This window comes from Alligator sinensis, unplaced genomic scaffold, assembly GCF_000455745.1.
Source record: "Alligator sinensis unplaced genomic scaffold, ASM45574v1 scaffold1031_1, whole genome shotgun sequence".
NCBI lineage: Eukaryota > Metazoa > Chordata > Crocodylia > Alligatoridae > Alligator > Alligator sinensis.
Genome location: NW_005842167.1, coordinates 467,062 through 486,010, shown reverse-complemented (window position 1 = coordinate 486,010; position 18,949 = coordinate 467,062).

Here is an 18,949-nt window from a genome sequence, read left to right as displayed (position 1 = left end):
TGTCTGGACTGCGATCGGTGACGGGGATAGGCTAGAGGCCATCGGTAAGTGGTGCCCCAGAGTTTGCTAGGCTGCGGGGGTTCGGCAATTGGAGCCTCTGTCGCCTTCTTAAGAAAGACGCGCTGGGTTCGAAAGGACCCACAGCGCTTAGAGATCCGTCTCTCCGTCTCTCTCTCCAACTTGGGCAGAAACCACCCAAGCCTTTTGTACGGCTAGCAAGCCAATAGATAGCCGCCATGTGTGCCTAAATTAAGACCGGCCAATAATGTGGCTCAAATCTTAATACAAATGGCGGGAACTCCTTTGCAGTGTGCATCACTATAATGCAAGAGAAATGCACAATGCAAAGAAGGCTACAAAACGGCGGGAAACACTTTTCTGCACGCGGGTTCTCTATAACAACGGAACACTCCGTCGTGCAAAAGAGCTGCAATTCGGCGGGAACATAATTTAGCGGTGCCGAAGCACACACAATCAAAAAATCCACAACTTTGGGTTGTGACAAGGATTACTCACTTGACTAGGGAAGTCAAAAGTTGGACCTACGCTGCAACACATTTTTATCTTCCTTCAGCTAAATATCTCTAAAGGTACTTGTACTTCTCAGGGGTTTTCTGTCTCCCTGCATTCAGATCTCCAATTTACCACCTCTATTCATAACCTTGACCGTATCTTAAGCCTGAACTTTATTTCTATCTTATCTTCTATATTTACAGAATTGCCTGACACATCCTTTCTAATGTTATCCCTGCACAGCCCAACCTTCACTCATTTTTGCCTTCGTCTCCTTTCACCTCAACTGAAATCCCATCCCACTGCAATGAAGAAACTCCACTGATTTCAATGAGGTCAGAGTTTCATCCCTTGACTACAGAAATTCTTTCTATAACCTTCCTATATCCATGTGGTAGACACCAACAGAATACGGATACCCAGCTACTCACATATACAATGCATGTGCAGCCACATTGTCAAATCCATGGTACCCATTCATTTCAGAATCAGTATTTTTAAATTCCTTTCAGTACAAATATCTAATTATGATATGCTTATAAATGTAGTTGAAGTCCCAAGTTCTTCATAAAAAAATTCCAGGCTACTCTTATTTTGATAAAATGCTATTACATATACAATTAGGTTTTAGTTACCCATATTGAAATTCCAGCACCATTTGAGTGGCTATATGTTTACCTAATAAAATAAGTAGGGCAGCATTCCTGATACCACATTTTCTGAAAAAGAAAACACTGAGGCCACTCAACAGATAAGAGTGCCTACCATGCTGAGAATTCAGCTCCCCAAACTGCAGTACAGAAGTTTTATTTTCTTCTTAGGATATTTATGCTGTCCAAAGGTTTTTAATTAAAGCATGAAGTTTTAGTCTTTAATTAGAAAAATAAATAAATTACCAATTTTTCATTTTTAAAATGTCTTTAAAAACATTCCTGCCTATTTTAAAGTATCTTCCCAGTTTCCATTTCATAGTGAACATCCATGGTGAAATGGTATGTTTAAATATACATCTGAATTATAAAAAAATTATAAAAGAATATTTAATATTGAAAGAGTTTTAACACTTATTACAATACAGTTCAGCAAAACCTTTTAAAATCTAAATCTATATTTATACCCTCCTCCACCTCCTGAATTTTAGAAACAGCTGAATTTAAGGTTTTGGTATCAGCTTCATCACTCTCATGCTTCCCTTTATTTTAACTCTTACAGCAAGCAGCAGCTGCAATAGGGGGCACAAGTGCAAGAGAGTAGTCTCAGTACAAGCCAGGGAGGGCTGGGGTGGCAGAAGGCTTGAAGAGATGGCAGGGAAATAGCAGTGGAAATAGTTCAGTGTCCTAATTCTTGGGATGGATGAGGGAGGCTGATTGTTGTTAGTCCACTGACAACTATGGCTGAATAGGAGTAGAAACCTGAGGAAGCAGTTGGGGTGATATTCATCCATGCTAAAAGGTCTAACAAGAAACACAGCCTCAAACATTTCCTGTGTACAGCAGCCTAGTGAAAGACAGACAGATGCTTCTGAACTCCTGGTGAAAGCATTAGAGGAAGGAGCAGATGTTACAATTGCAATTATAGCTCTGTGCTGTCAGCACACAGCAGCAAATGTAGCTGTAGAAACTGCGATATCTCCTATTTCCCTGGGCCAGATCTGCTAGGGGATGCAGAAGTTAATTATTCTGGCTTCTAAACAAAACATTCTTTTCAGTCTGGTACCCTACCACTAACAGGGAAGCCAGTCTGTTTTCTTACTGAAATGCAACTTTAGTACAAATAGGCTTCACTGAACCAATACATCTTCATGGCTTTTTCTTAGGGAAGTCACTTTCAGACAGTATCCTGAATCAGCTTCATCCACAGTATAGTCAGCATCTGGTATGACTGGTGCCACAAGCAAAGGATGGTTAAGCATTGAATTCCAAAGCCTAAAGAAGTGCAAGGGTAAAACAAATACTCTTCCTGCATTTGTGCAGTCAACAGTGATGCCAGGATGACGGTTAATATCGCTGTGTTTTGTGGCTTTATGAATAAGATTTTTTTTAGCACAATTCATTAATTACCAGTTAGTATGTCCCCTCCCTCTGATGCAAGATATAATCACCAGCTACTTTCATGCAATTTTAAATCTACCAGAATCCAGGATCAAAATTAGTATTACCAGCAAATCAAATCAGACGTACACTTACACAAATGATCAGTTTTGGAGAAAAAGAAGCCTAAATGGGTTACTATAATAAGGCAGTAAAAATAATACAAGATTTCACACACAATGGCTAGACTGTCCCGGGTTCTGTGTGTAGCAGGAAGGCAAACACAGCCTTTTCTGCCCCTTAACTCCAGTGCAAGGAGCAAATGTAGTCTTGACAGAGAGCTCTGATATTGCTGCCACTGGGCATGTCTACATGTGCAATTAATGTCTATCAATAAACTCCAGCATATATTATGCAGGACTTTACTTTTCCTTGGTGTCATGTTTACACTACAACCAAATAGATATAATAGCAAGTCTATTCCTTCCTCTTCAGTGAGGAACCACAGATAAAGTGGTGGGATGGGTGGGATGTTTTGGTGACATTAGAAACATAAGACTGGAAATGGGCCCCCAGGTCTTTGAGGCCAGTCTGCTGCATTCACAGGCAACCATTTGTCCAAAAGAGTCCACAAAATCATACACCCCTACTGCTCTTCATACACCCTAGACACCCTATGTCATGCACTTATAGGTAAAGAGCAGGAAGACCAGATTAGTCTGGCAGTGGTACCAGTGATGAGACAGGAGCAAATGGGGAAAACTAGATGGGAGTAGAGGGGAAAACTAGATGGGAAAGGATCTCTGGCGTTACCTACCAATATACATAAGCAAGAGCAACTGATTTTAGTAGAAACTAGTGGGCACCATGCAAACAAAGGATCAGATTTTAAAAGGGTACAGTGTACTCTACTGGCATGCATCCCAGATAAGGGGATAATCTGTTTAACTATGTGATGCAAAACAGGTCCAGATCTCTAGCCTGTTGCTTATGTTATAGCAGCTATTGGTTATCTGTGTCTCCATTAGGTGCATAGGATCTTTCAGCTCCGCTATTTGCTTTATAATGCTGCTTAACTACATAGTAGCTCTAAGTGTCTACTTTGTAACTAACTGTAGTCCATTTAGTCACATCAAACAGGGCACATCTACATGTGTGATTAGCATAGAGCAATAAGCTCTGGTGCATATTGTGCTGGAGTTTATTGCTCCTGGGAGCCATGTTTAAACGTGTGCCCGGGAATACAGCATGTTGAGCCAGGCTGGAGCAGCCCTGGCTGGCAGGGGACCCAGGGTGTCACCCTGCCAGCTCAGGGCTGCTTCTGCCCAGATCAGCATGCTGGAGAGGGACTAGCTGGGGAACAAGGGTGCTCCAGTCTGGAGCTAGTCAGCAGGCAGCCCCTCAATGAAGCACTTTCATGCCCAAGCCAGCCCTAGCAGTGTCTATACGTGTGTTGCTGCACACTAAAGAACTCCGCTGTAGTGTAGTCCTTGTATTAACACAGTGTAATTAGTTTCCTGTAGTCTAATAGGGCCCCATGTGTAGACACTGAGACTTTACTGCGGAGCTAATTAGGCAGCTCCATAGTAGACATTTCATGTAGATGCACCCAAAGTGAAAGGGAAGCTGCTGTCAAAGACTTTATTCTTTTACACCTCATTTTCAAGGCTTTTAATCATAGCCCCTAAACTGGCTAATAATTAAGAACCTTGAAAATTATTGGAGCCTGTCAGTTTGGAACTGCTAGTACCAAAGCACTGTCAGTGCTGTGGTATTTAAATTGCTTACAATGATTTCTGATTTAAATGCATATTCTGGGCAAGTCCACAGCTTTTTCAGCCCCAAGTCAGGCACTGAAACATCATGGACTGTATGTATATGCCTAACTTAGGTGCCTAAACTGATATCAAAACCCACAGAAGGTTAAGGCTTATGTAGGAGTTAGGTATCCATATGGCTTTTAGATTCTCAGCCTTTGTCCCTGAAATTGTGGTACCTAACTTCTCTGAGGGAAAGCTGGATGTATCAGGGATAAAAATTCTTGCAGAAGTGGTTTCTGAATTTCCTGTGTAGCAGGCCAGAGCCCTACTGCCCCTCAAGGCAGCTGATCATTACTGTAAGCACTGCCGTTTTGAAGGAAAGAGAGGAGCAAGTACAAAAGGCCTACAAGATTGTGGATTGTATAGGTGCTGCGGGGCCCTATGAAATGGCATACAGAATCTGTTTCCAACTTCACATCAAATGATCTGAACCTCAGCGGATCAGGCTTATGGAGTTTATATTCTCTCATCAACAAAGGATCCAAAAGATTGCCAGAACACTATAAATGATTGCACTAAACACAGCTTTTTACAAAAACAATTCCAAAGAAGAACAAAAAGGAAAAAGCCTTCAAAACCCCAAAGTGTTAGTTTTCTAGCAACAATTTTTGCTTCATCTTGGGTTGTCCTTCCCTCCCCCCACAAGAACAATATTCAGATTCTTGTTTGAACTAAATTTCTTGTTCTAAGGTCTTTCTGGTCACTTACTGCTGTAGGATTTCATGTTGCTTGCCCTAGCATTTCTGAGCACTCAGGAGGAAGATTGGTTACTCATTTGTTTGCAGACTGTTAGATCTATCAACAAACCGTCATCTTCCCTTACGTGGTTTTTTTGGTATGCTGTAGTTTACTGGTATTTGGTTTGCTTATCTGCTTTACTCCCAGATTTCCTGCTATGGTTAAAAGTAGCTGACATGGCTGGAAAGTGGCACTCAAAGGTCTCTTAGATACACTTATAATGCCAAATTCTGCCCTTGGGTGCACTTGTATGATTCTAATTGTAATTAATGGGAATCAAGCAAAATGCATCTAAGGGTAGAATGTTGCCCTTAGACAGCGCAATCCTGTTAAACAAGCATGGTAGCACATAGTGACATTTTTCCTGGCTGGTACTCCCAGATTAGAACTGAGTCCAATAACTTGAGCATATGATTTGTTCAGATACAGCAGAGGGACCTTGCAGGGATTTTTTTTTTTTTTTTTTGTGGAAATAGATGCTGGCCTTAAGCCAAGAATTGGAGGAAGTTTTGCAGTCTTTACTCGGGCAAAACTCCTGCTTATGTCTGTTTATTTAATACTAGATCATGCAATTGTAACTGAGATCAGTGTCTGCTATATATTATTTTATACTGAATGCCTTTGTGGACCATTTCAAATTGCATTACTTTTTGGTTCCAGAAATCCCTATTGATCAACACTATCACAGAATCAATGAGAGGAAACTGGATATGTCTACTTGTTTTTCCTCAAATAACAAATACAGGAATTGTTAGCTGCAAATACCTGTTTTCCTTTACAAAAAAAACACCTTAGAGTTTAACATGAAATGAATATGTTATTGAAGCAGCCAGCAGTAGCATTGTGTTAGCACCCAGAGGCCATGGAGAGAAGCCGGGGGGTTACTATTCGCTGTTCATTTTACTTTTATATTATTCCCCTTTTCCATAAACTTTGTCTGTCTTGTCTTTTTGTCCCTTTTCTCAAAGGGTAAGATATAACAAGAATGAAAGGCTGGAGGCAGAAACTAAACAAATTAAAATTACAAATAGGACACAGATTTTTGGCTGTGAGGTAACTGACCCCTTGGCATGAACTACTAAAGCAGGAAGTGGATTAGAGTTGCCACCTGTCAGTAAATTTACTGACCAGTAGTAAAAAAAATCAGCCTAAACATGGCTCAGTAAAGTCTGTAAAAAACCTTTAACTTTCAGTAAAAATACTAAGCAGCTGCAGCTTGATCAAAGCTCTGATAGGTAGAGCACAGCAGTGCTACCTGGTGTCCAAGTGAGAGGTCAGCACCCTGTGGGGCACATGCTTTCAGGCAGGGGTCGCTGCCTGTAATACTGGTGGGTTGCAGGTAGGTTTCCTAGAGGGTCCATGCTGGGATGGGGGAGGAAGGAGGACACAGAATGGGGCTGGCAGGGGTAAGGTTGAGAAGTGGGTTGACAGGGCAGTATGGTGCAGGGTGTAGTCAGAGGCATCAGGGTGTAGGAGTGAATGGGGGGCGCCTGGCAGGAGGGTGGGGCAGCACAGCATAAAAGCATCACTGCAGTCAAGTAGGGATGCCAACCCAAGAAATTTTTTTTACTGCAAATTTTTTCCTGAAAACAAGAACTGTTTTTTACTTTTTATTTACTATGGTCAATGTTAAATCCCTAAATTTGAACCCAGCCCTTCTAACATTGGCCTGGCAGAAGAGTTATATTACTTAAACCATATTTATCAATGAAAACATGTGTCAGTAAAAACCTTTGTCAGTAAACAGCTTGTAGCTTGTCAGGAAAAAATTAAATTTCCATGGCAACCCTGTAGTGTATTTTCCACCTTTCAATGTCATCAGATCAAGACAACCTGTCTCTCTGGCGGAGATGCTGTAATCAAACACAAGTTATAGGGAGAAATCCTCAGATATTTGTGTTTTTTCCAGGAGGTTACACTAAATGATCTTTTGGTCCCTTCTTGCCTTAAGCTCTATGAAACTGTGATTTCAGACAGTAAGTTATTTGAGTAAGTGGCTATCATCTACTCTACTTGTACATTGTCCAGCACCAGAAAGACCCATTCTTCATTCTTCCTCAAACACTACCATAAACACATGATCAATAACAACATCCTTCTGCAAGGCAACTAGTATCAACATTTTATATTTCAATAGCATGTAACTTTTAAATTCAGATGTAAAAACCTTTATATTTTAGCATGTTCTCAGCACAGCACTTGCTCTGATCTCATGATTTTATAGACTAATAAATGTACTTTATTGGAGTGCATTTTATATCGCAGCAACCACAAATGCTCAAAAATCACAAGTATGGCTCTCCAAAAAAAAGCCTTTTTATTTGCTTTCTGGGTGTTAAAGCTTTAGAATGCACTTGATTCTTCTTTTCAGGCTTTTCCCCCTTGATCTTTAACAATGTTACCAAAGCTCTTATATAATGTTTGTCATCACAGCAGTCAAAGTACTTTACTAACACATCAAAACCCATCATCACTCTTTTTCAAATGAGGAAACTGAGGCACAGAGAGGGAAAGTGACCTGCCCATTTGGGCATTCAGAAGGACAGTGCCAGAGACAAGAATAGGATCAGGTCTCCGGAGTCCCTACATTCCAGGCAGCACTGCCTCAGGTATTTATTTAAAGAAACAGAAACTGAGATTCTTGTCTGATCATGAGGTGGGTCTTTACATTTTCCCCCTGTTCCATAATGTAAGAAGTGGAGGGAACAGTCGCTTGTCTGTACTCTGACTCTCCACTGAGCTCTAGCTTGTATTTTGTATGTAGCATCTTTAGATCTGCCATACCATTCTGTTAGGTCTATAATCTCTTCCTGTATGATCTTCCTCTTGGTCTGCTTCCCAAATTGCCTAGGTGTTAGCAAATGATTCTCGCTCAATCAGCAGATGTGTCTAAGCTTCTGGGACTTCCTCCTTGTTGCCAATTCAGTGACTTCTTTTTCACTCTGATCCCCTCTCTCTGTCATTTCTGACATAATCCCACCAGTAGACCACAATAGAATCATCTCTAACATTTAATTTCATATGCTATGTGAGGGTCCATTTCAATGTTCACAGAGGGTAGGATGAAGAACACATATTATGATTAGCCTTAGGCAGGGGCTGTTTTAAGTAAACCACTGGAAAACATGAGAGGTACAATACAACTGTGGGGGTTGGCAACACTGATTGTATGCAAGACCTGTGCAACTTTCAGTCAGTTGGTAACTAGAAGTAATTGGAGCTGGTAACTAAAAAGCAATTGGCTCTGGTGTTTCTGTTGATAACTGTACCATAATTCTACTCCTGACAAAAATGTGATTTAGTAATAACATTTAGAATGACCTGAATTTACATCTTTGAGGCAAAGCAATGATTTTTTTAACCAGTGAACAAAGCTCTCCTTTTCCAACCAACCAACATATTTTTACATCTACACATACTGTAAATATTATACTTCTGTATAGTATTTGGGCTTGTTCTGTTACAAAGACCAGGGGCTTTAGTCAAACAACCTATCACATATCCTAAAGCTGAACACTTTTAATGATGTAGGGCATTCTGGTGTGTGTCATAAAATACAGCAAATTCTTTTGAAAGGTGATCCTGCTGACCTTGAACAACTATTCAAAGAGTATATCAAAGGCCACTGAAACTCTTGTTCATGCACTTGTTATTCTTTTAATGCTTATTTTCTCTCTTCTACTCCTCTTAAGAAATTTAGCCTAGTCTTTGTAGTTGTAGATGGCAGAACAAAACCACTACAAGCAGTTTGTTTCATCACATCATTTAAACAATACATCTGCCAAATTCATATTTTCTTACCTGCTGTAAACTTCCAGGTTGCGCTCTGGCAACATTCAGCATTTGCTGTGCCGAAAGTGAAAGAGAGTGTTGAAGCCTGAGAGCAGGAAAGGGACTACAAGCAATACCCTCTTTTTCATACCTACCCAGTGATGTCAGCTACTTAAAGGGTTTCTTTTCTCAGGGGAGAGTTTCCTGAATCAAACAATGTTTGCTTCACACTACTCAAGCATATACTGGTTTGAAGACAGCTGTCATCCTTCTGAGCATGGCGGTGTGGTCTCTACTCAGGCAAGATGCCCATTGACCTCAGGTAGTACTGCAAGGGTAGGAACTGCAGGATTGGGTCCATTAGTAGCATATTATATACCTGTAGTTCTCAGCCTGTTTTAGACTCAAGGCATCCCTCATTAGATTCAAGGCAGCCCTTGGAAAATGCCAGCTCTTAGTTCTCATTTGTTTTTTGACTACTGAAAAATAATGGAGCAGTTCTTCTGTTGTAAAGACCTCAAAGACTACAAGTCAGAATGTTTTTAATACTGTGGACTCCTATTTGAAATCTCTTGGGTGATATTGTGAATCATGTTGGTGTTCCTAACAGTACAAACATTGTGTGGCACCTTGTCACACCCTTGAAAGGACCTCAAGGCACCCCAGGATGCTGTGACACCCTGGTTGAGAATACAGTGGGTTCCACTTAAGGATATACCCTCTGGACTGAAAACAGGTTATGCATTTAACCACACTCAGTGTAAGCAATGCTTATTCACTACCAGAACAGCATATGCTCACCTTGTCACATTTCATTAAGGCTTACTACACTGCTCTTTTTCAGGCCTTCTGTCACAGGCAATAGATAACAGATAGAATCTAGTCAATTAGAAGCTTGAAATCAATGACTGTTGATTAATTTAACTAATTATGCAGTTAAAAGAAGTACATTAGCATTACAAAGGAGACACTGGTGCCAAAGATCTCCTATACACTTATTTGGTTTATGTACTTAACATGCAGTTAATCAGCATTCGTTGTAACGTAAGCAATTGGGGGGAAATCAGAACAGGTATAGTGTTACTCAGTTAAGGGAATTATACACTTATTCAGTATGCATATAGGTAGAATACACTGTTCTTCTGAGGAAGGGGTATTTCTGGACTATGGTTAATTTCTGAAAGCGTAGTGCATACATTGGGATTGTCTACACAAGATGTTTACTGTGCAATAGACTAATTAGCTGTACAACATCTTGCAGCTACACTTGCACCCCTATTAGGCTGGAGTAAACTAATTTACTCTGCAGCAGGATAGTACTTCTAAATGTGTAGATACATACGTAGACACTGCCCTAGCACATGTAGATACTGCCTCAGCTGGCTGGGGCACAAGGGTATTTCAATATGAGAGCTGCCTACTGGCTAGCCTGGCACTGTAAATAGTATTATATCTGGGACAAAGCCTTCTCCGCTTAACAGATACAATATCCTAATCTATGTATTAACACTTCAGAGTGGGTGTTTTCAAAAGCACAAATGGCTAGGAGAGACCCAACTCCTGCTGACTTTTAGGCAACAGCAGAAACACAGTTATTGCATGTAGGGAGGTAGGCTAAATCTTGAGACTACCCTCAGTGTATTAGTACTTTAAAATGAAATAGAATTTAATATTTAACTCTTCACTGAGATGGTTAGCCATGTTAGTTTGAAGTCAGGTAGATGTAGGCACATTAGGGTGCATACACATTTACTAAGGTGACTTAAAATAAGGTGACTTAGCTAAGTCGACTTAAGCCACTTCAGAGCATACACACGTACAGCTCCTTGACATGGGGGCAGCCATCTTGTTAGCTAAGTCAATTTAACTGATGCAACTCAAAATAATACACCTTAGAGGTGTATTATCTTGCCCCACAATTAAGTCAACTCAGCTCCACATCCGTGTGTACACCATGACAGCTAAGTCAACTTTAAAAGTTACGTCAGCTTAACTATCAGAAAGTTAGTATGTGTGTATGCACCCTTAGAGACTCATTGATTCAGAGGCATGTGCTTTTAGCTAGTGACAGAAACTTTATGGTTATTAAACACCCTGATTTACCAGAAAGTCAAAATTAAAACACCCACCCCAAAATATTCCCAACAATTGTGATGTTCCCATCTCTGAACTGTTTCTTACATGACACAGATAGCCAAAAGCCCATTAATGTCAATGGTACTACATCAGCAACAAATTTGGCCTAGAAGTGCAATAGAAGGATAGACTAAACAGTATTTCATGGCAAGTGTCCACATCCTTATCACTTTGACAAAAAACACAACGGTTGCACCTGCCACCCCTTATTCTTAAAACTGCTTAATTAGCAGCAGCTTGTATAAATGCTGTTTCCATTAATACACCAATTAGCAAATTCAATCTTAACAAATAATGCAGGATGGGTTCAAAGGTCACCAGTATGTTACCCATCATAAAGATTAGTCTTGTTATAGCACACAAACCTGCAGTTGAGCTGGTAACTCAAGATCTCTCCCATGAGCTGTAGAAGCATAACCAGAGACATCTTGCCAAACGCTTTAGACAGCTAATATGTATTTGCAATTTGATAACCTCAGTTTTGGTATTTATGGTATTTCCAATAATACTGGAAATTCCTCCATCTATAAGGAAGCAAAATTAAGTGTTTTTTTCCCCTTTTTTTAAGGGCACCACTGGATCATAACTATCTATACCTTGTTTGATTTATAGTCCAAAGAGATTTCTGTCTGCTGTATCAGTTAGGCCTTGCTCCTATGCCTCACTGGACTTCTCTGGACAATGTTAGGCTCCTCATGGAGCCTTACAGCCTGTTGTTAGTCTAGGCACAACTTGCCATTCTTGTATAACTTCTTCTTGCAGCTAAGCCAATGGTTTTCAACCTTTTCAGAATCAAAGCACCTGTCAGAAAATTCCAGCTCATAGTTTTCACACTTTTTTTTTTACTACAGCAGTTTTCTGATGTTTTATATTTTTACTACAGCAGTTTTTCATAAAGACCACAACTGGTCAGAATGGTTTTGACACTGGATTCCAATTGAAAATCTTTGGGTTGATCTTATGAACCATGTTTACACACCTAACAGCACTAACATGCCATGGCACCCTACAGCACCCTTGAAAAGATTTCAAAGGCAGACCAGGGTGCCATAGCACTCTAGTTGAGAATCACTGAGCTAGGACATGCTATGTTTGCATGCTGTTGTCTTTCCTCCTTGTCTTTTACATACAGATTCTATGTGAAAAGCTGCTTTGTGCCACTTTGCGGGTGCAAATCAGCTATAAAGACAGCTGAACCACCCATGAGAGGTTTATCCCTACTTCAGGGAATCCCTGTATAGTATAGAGCATACCAAGTCCATGAGACCAGCACCTGCAGTGGCAGCAGGGCAGAGAGCAGCAGAGGTCCATGTGTTGCAGTGTTTACACTATAAGCATCAGTGGTGGTGAGGCAGGCAAGATAGGGTGAGTGGGTGTGTATCAGCCCGGCTTGCACTCACCTCTGCCACTGATGGCCAGAGCCCCAGATTCTGTAGCAGGCCCTGTCCCCTACTAGCTATTCTTCCAGATACTCTTATCTATCTCACTAGTAACCCAGCACACTGTATAGAGCAGGTTTGCACGCCAAATCCAGCCTGTGGAACAGAAATTTGTTACCCCTGGTGTATAATGCCCCATCTCCTAACCCACTACACTTCTTCAGTATTCTTGTTGGGGCAGGTGATCGATACTTTTTGCAATATTCCAGATGATGGAAAACCATTCACTTTATATAACTAGCATTATGATTATTCCCCATCTCATTTCTAAGATTCTATTTGCTTTTTTAGCTACTGCCGCACTTTGAGCAGGGGTCCTTGTGAAGGATTTTTTTCCCCGTGTGTGTTAACTTGGAATTCAGTAAGGGGCCCAGGTAGTTCAAACTATCCCATCCAGTATGGATTTGTCAACATTAAGTTTCATCTGTCATTCTGTTACTCACTCATCTAGCTGGATTAAGTGCCTCTGAAATTATTTCTTTCTCCTCTTCTTTGTCTGTTTAGATTACAAGCTCTCTCAGGGAGTCGTCTTGGACAATTTCTTATTGTTTAGTGCAGTGGGTCCCAATCTCATCTGGCATGTTCCTTTTCCTCCCAAATTTCCAATCATCCATACCACTCTTCTTGATAATGTAAATTAATAATGTTTGAAGGCAAAACCCCTACCCTGAACAGATTTCTGACTGTTAATAGAGAAGTGCAGGATATTCCACTAAGACCAACAGGAATTTCACAATTACTGGATTTTGCATGTGCGTTATGTTGATTGGCTATCACATTATATAAACAGACTCTTCTGTAAGCAAACATGTTAAACAACACAATTATAAAAAACGGTGTCAATTCCTTCCCTCTATTATATGAAACATAGCCCCTTCTTAAAATTTGCCTGAGGTCTTTAAGGTTTCAGATCATGATCAGTAACACCAGGAAACGTGGTCAGGCCCAGATACTCCTTGTGGGGCTCTGGGCAATCTTTTTAGTCTTTCCCAGTACTTACATCAATGACCCCATCTGTTAGCTCTTTTTACAATACCCCTGCGAGTTTATTCCCTTTTTTACGATAGGAAAGTGGAAGAATTGAGTACTTTGTCCAAGGTCATACAGAAAATGAGTGGCAAACTAGGGGATTGATCTTGGATCTCATGAGCTTCCATTCACAGGTTATGCTTCCTCCCATGCCTTTCTGTGCATCAGTTTGCCATCTATAAAATATGGAAAATAGCATTGTCCTATCTCTCTAGGCTGCTCTGAAGATAATACATTAAAAATTATGAAATTCTCAAAAAAATCCAGTTGGTTTCTGGACGTAAATTTAAAAAAGTCTGCATTAGTATTATTGTAATGCAGTATATTTCCTATTGTCATTTTCCGTTTTCTTTTTCAGGGTTTTCTATAACATTTATTGATATAATGTTTAAGTCTTTATGCATCTGATATTTTGCCTATTACATGTCACAAAGAAAGGCTTGCTCATAGACTGTTTTGTTAATTTTGACTGAGATGTCAGGGTTTGCCAAGATTTATCATAATTATAAAATGCTATTACGGTTTACCCAACCAAATCAACAGGTTGAAAGCAGGTAGAGCAGATTAATTGTGCTGCATGATTTATGATGTGTACAGAACTATAAAATTTAACAGGCCAAGTGCAAGCAGAAAGAATCTAGAGTATTAATAATGTCTTAGTTAGACTAACGATGCATTGAAATTAAATCTAACAAATTGTAATTAACTGACTTAACAGAAACAATGTAATGATTAAAATAACATAACTGGTTTAGTTAGTTTAACCAAGACTCATTTTAAAGGATTGATTTGTCATTCATAAAAGTAGAGTGTGCCCACTTAATCTTTTTCCACACTACCACTGAAACTACAAAGGGAATTAGAGTCTCTCTATTTGGCAAAAGATCGGGTTTGGTTTATCATGCTATAAGTATAAACGCTTCAGTCGGGTGTTTTCAGCAGCTGCAAGGGCTGAATTCATATATCAAGGAGTTCCTCCTTAAAATAAATAAATGTTATAACTTTCATCCTTCAACCAGAAAACTGGAGAATCTAAACATCTTCCCTAGGATACTATAAGAGGCAATGCTTTCCCTTTCAGGAGCCATGAGTCTGTACAAAACAGTTACGACAATTATAACTATTAAAGATAAAGGTGCACAACATTAATTTGGAAAAATGCAAGAAGAGGTCACCTACATGTTTATGCAAATAGTATAACATTGATCCACCCCCTCCCACCCCAAAGTATCCTGGGTAAAATTCCTTGACTTCAATTTCCTTACCTGCTAGTGTGACCATTTAGTGACCCACTGTCCCTTCAGACAATTCACTTCCCTGGATTCCTTTTTCCCTCTGATATATCCTATTCATAGTTTGTTGTCAGTAGTTAGCAAAGCCTTAAAACCTATGATAGATTTGAGTTAATCCAAAAGGGGCATACTTCCACAAAGAGACCACTTGCTGGTACTTCTAGCCATGATACCATCTGTGAGAGTGTGTGTCTTCCTGCCCACCCTGCTGCATTAGAATTACTTGACCCCTGGCTCATCCTCCACACTCTGCTGCCATGCCTTAATGGTGTTATGATATTTGGGACGATGGATGATTCTCTGAGCAGAGGTCAGTCTGGCAGGGATTCCGTAGGGCTCCACCTCCCCTTCACCCTTCCCCTTTCTTCTTAGGTGGTTGGTCACTATTCTCCATTGGTCTGGAGTGTGAGATACCTAGTAGAGTCTCTGTTCAAACTCAGCTGGGTTATTTACTATGGCTGTGCGAAACAGCACCATTTTGTTTTGACTTCCATTTCGCTGTTTTGAAGGGACAGTTTTTCATTTCATCATTTTGTTTTATTTTAAAGCACTGTTCTGTTTTGTTTCGTCGAAATTGTTTAGCTGTTTTGACATGTTTCGATGTTTTGCCCATGGGCTGTAATGGGGAACCATGAACATGCCTATAACTTTGCCATTTCTTGCCTGATTAACATGAAAATTGCAGGGATGTTAGCCCCTTCTGAGGGCATAAAGCCTTCCAAGTTTCAAGGAAATAGGTGCAGGGATTTCTGGGAAACAGCACCTCAAACTGCTGACAAGAAAAACTCACAGCACTTGCCGGCAGCGGCAGCCTGCTGTCATCCCGTGCACAGGTCTAGGGGCTCTGGGGTGGCTGTAGAGCTGTGCTGGACTCTTCCCAGAGGGCGCAGGCCCTTGGATCTGTGTGTGGGATGACAGCATGCTGCTGCTGCCAGCTGGGGCCAGTGCCAGCCCCCAAGTCTGCCTGGAGCAGCCCGCATTGAGCACTGGGAAGGACCCAGTGCTGGTGCTGGGCCCAGTCACCAATGGCAGCCTGCTGTCATCCTGCACACAGATTCAGGGGCCCTCACCTCCTGGGAGGGTTGTGGGGCTGTGCCAGACTCCTCCCAGGGGGTGCAGGCCCCCGGATCTGCACATGGGATGACAGCAGGATGATGCCGCCAGCTGCCTGGTGCTGCTCCTTGTTGCAGCTGGCAGTGGCAGTATGCTGAAACCCCACATGCAGATTGGGGGCCTGTGCCCTCCAGGAAGAGCTGGGGAAATGATCAGAGAGCTGGGGGAAGCGATCAGAGTACTGGGGAATCAAACAGGGAGCTAGATGTCAATATCAGAACAGTCCTTCCCCCCTCTTCCCTCTCCCTCTCCTTAGTTTCTGTTTAGCTGCAACAAACCCAGCTTTCAAAACAATTTGAGTGCCCTCGTTTTGTTTTGAATTTGTTTTGAAACCTTTTGTTTCATTTCAATTTCGCTGTTTTGAGCTCGAAATGCAGCGAAACAGCTTCAAAATGAAACACCCGTCAAAATTTTGCACATCCCTATTATTTACTCTGCGGTTCCTTGGCATCAGTTTCCTCTGGTTGAGCCCCTCCTTGGCTGAACTAATTGGGTTATGCTCCACCCATCTTCTTTTCTCTCCCTCTGTCTTTGTTGTTGTCTCTATACCTTCCTTCTGGGAACTCTAAGTTTCTGTGATTATTTCTGAATTACTTCGTTCATGGTTTCTGGTCTCTTCCAGCCTTACTTCAGGCCTTGTAGACTAAATCTCTTTTAAAGACCCAGATGTATGGCCTGTTAACTATATATCAGACTCAAAGGGGATCCTTCTTCCCAGCTGACCCTCATTTACCTAGGGACGATAAATCAAAAGGGAGATTTCTTACTCCCAGTCTCCATTGATTTTAATTCCAGAATATATACAAAAAAAGGTTTGATCGCTCTTGCTTCTTTTACAGTTTAAGGGATCCATTGTGCTATCACCATCCAGTTTAAGCCCTGCTTTTCTTCTCCCCAGGGTGCCATGCAAATCTCTTCTTCACTCTGGCTGCCTCAGTTCCTCTCAAGATCCCACTTTGTCAGTAGGTCCGTTCTTTCCCTCCTCCCAGTCAGCTTCTGTGGACCATTCCACAGGGTCTTCCCTACTTGACCTTGGCTCTAGGAACTTGCTGGGATGACCCTACATTACCCTGCCATCCACTGCTACTTAGCTGTCTAGGCTTGCAGGAATGCTTCTGGCTTGGGACTCACCTGGGTCATGATCCATTAGGATTTGGCCAGTGGGGTTCTCAGCTCTGCTGGTTTTCTTCCCTAGTCAAGCTGCCCAGTCCCTGCTCCTAGAAATACAAAATACTGTGCCTTTTTTAGTGTCTCCTTTTATACTGCCTGGTCTTCTGTCTGGGCCAATCAGAGCCGACTCTCCAGGGCATGTGTTCTTCTGATCCAGGTACCTGCCTGTTTCCCCGGCTTTTCCTGGATCTTTTCCTCCAGCGCACTGGGGACACACTGCTTGTCTGGACCTATCTGGGTAAGTTTCCCAGACAGGTGCAGCCGGCTACACAGGGGTGTAGCAAGGTCTTGGCCCCAGCCCCTGCTACACATTCTTTGCCCCAGTGTATCTCATTGCGTTGCTGCTTCTGGACACAAACAGATCTTGCTTTCTAGGCTACCCTAAGTTTGTTCCTTTCTAGTCACTCAGGATTGTAACATTCTGTTTCCCTGATGATGCAACTTACATGAATTTTGACTACTACAAATAAAATATACCTTGTCATAGTGGATGTCACCTCTGGAAATGCTGTCTGCTCTTTCCATCTCTTCCCCCAGTTCATCAATAGGTGGTAGCAAAGAACTCCTTTCTTTGGAGCTTTAGATCTCAGAACTACCATAAATTTATTTATTGTCTAATTTCCTTTTAAATACTTTAAATCTATTTAATTATATTCTTGCACAGGTTTTGCCAACATTAACCTTAAGTGAGAGAGCCCACATTCCTTACAACTGTAAGAGCAATATCGCAACTTAACTTGACTGTGGGGAACTAAGCAGTCATATCTGAATAGATGACATAGCTGTTATCTTGTTAGAGAAAGACAGGAAGTCTTAGTACTCCTAAGGCATCTCCATGGCATTCCTCACTGCTGTTTCAAGGAGGACAGCTCATTTTCAGTGCACCTTCTGTTGTGAGGTTGTGCAGCTGTAACTTGCATAACTCTGTAACAGGGCTATGGGAACAGTTTACACAGATACCTTTACTGAAACTAGATTTGGTCAAAACCCAGAATTTCCATTCTGCAAGAAATTCTGACATTTTAAAACTTCCTGTAGTCAAAAATAGGAGGAAAAAAAGTCAAAATTCTGGAAACTTCCATAAAACACAAATACTGAAAAAACAGCATTAAAAACATTGATGTTCTTAATTTCAAAACAAAAGTTCTTAGCACTGAGCCTAGGATTGACTCCTGTGGGACTAATCAAATCTTCCTGCCATTCCGACATAGATCTGTTAATAACTCCCCTTTACTTGTGGCTATTGAACCAGGTGTCTATCCATCTTATAGTAATTTTGTCCAGCTCACATTTCTCCAAGGATGATGCTGGTCTTTTGCCCCTTGGTATTTCATTCAATCTCCTGTGGCTGGGTAGCCTGATCTACACTAGCAGATCATTTATCCCATGGTAGCTGCCTGTGATTTCACTTAAATGATTTTAAAGTATTCTAAATCTTTTGATTTTGATAGATCCTCTTCTGATTTACACTGCTAGGAGATTAGAATCAGGCCTAGGACATCAAACTGAATAAGGCCAGTTAAAGTTGTAATGTGAATTCTCACCATTCCTTAAAATTTAGATTTGACTGATATTAACTTGAAGCAGTTGGGTGGGGATACTATTCATTAATTGCTCAACAGCAATTCATAAGTGTCAGCTAAAATGTTGATTATAAACTTCTCTGAATAATTAAAATGCAAATCATCTGGCTTAATGAATTGCAATTATTTAAATATTAAATAGAGCTCCTACACTTCCACTCTTCACATTTATAAAGGGTTTGTTATATTTTTCTGTGGTAGTCACTTTGTGTATCTTCAGGGGGGCACAGTTTAAATGCTATGAAGTGGATCTTTTCAAATGGTAGAGGATTTGTTTTGTGAACTGAACTTGGTGGGCTGTACTTGAGGGGTTGG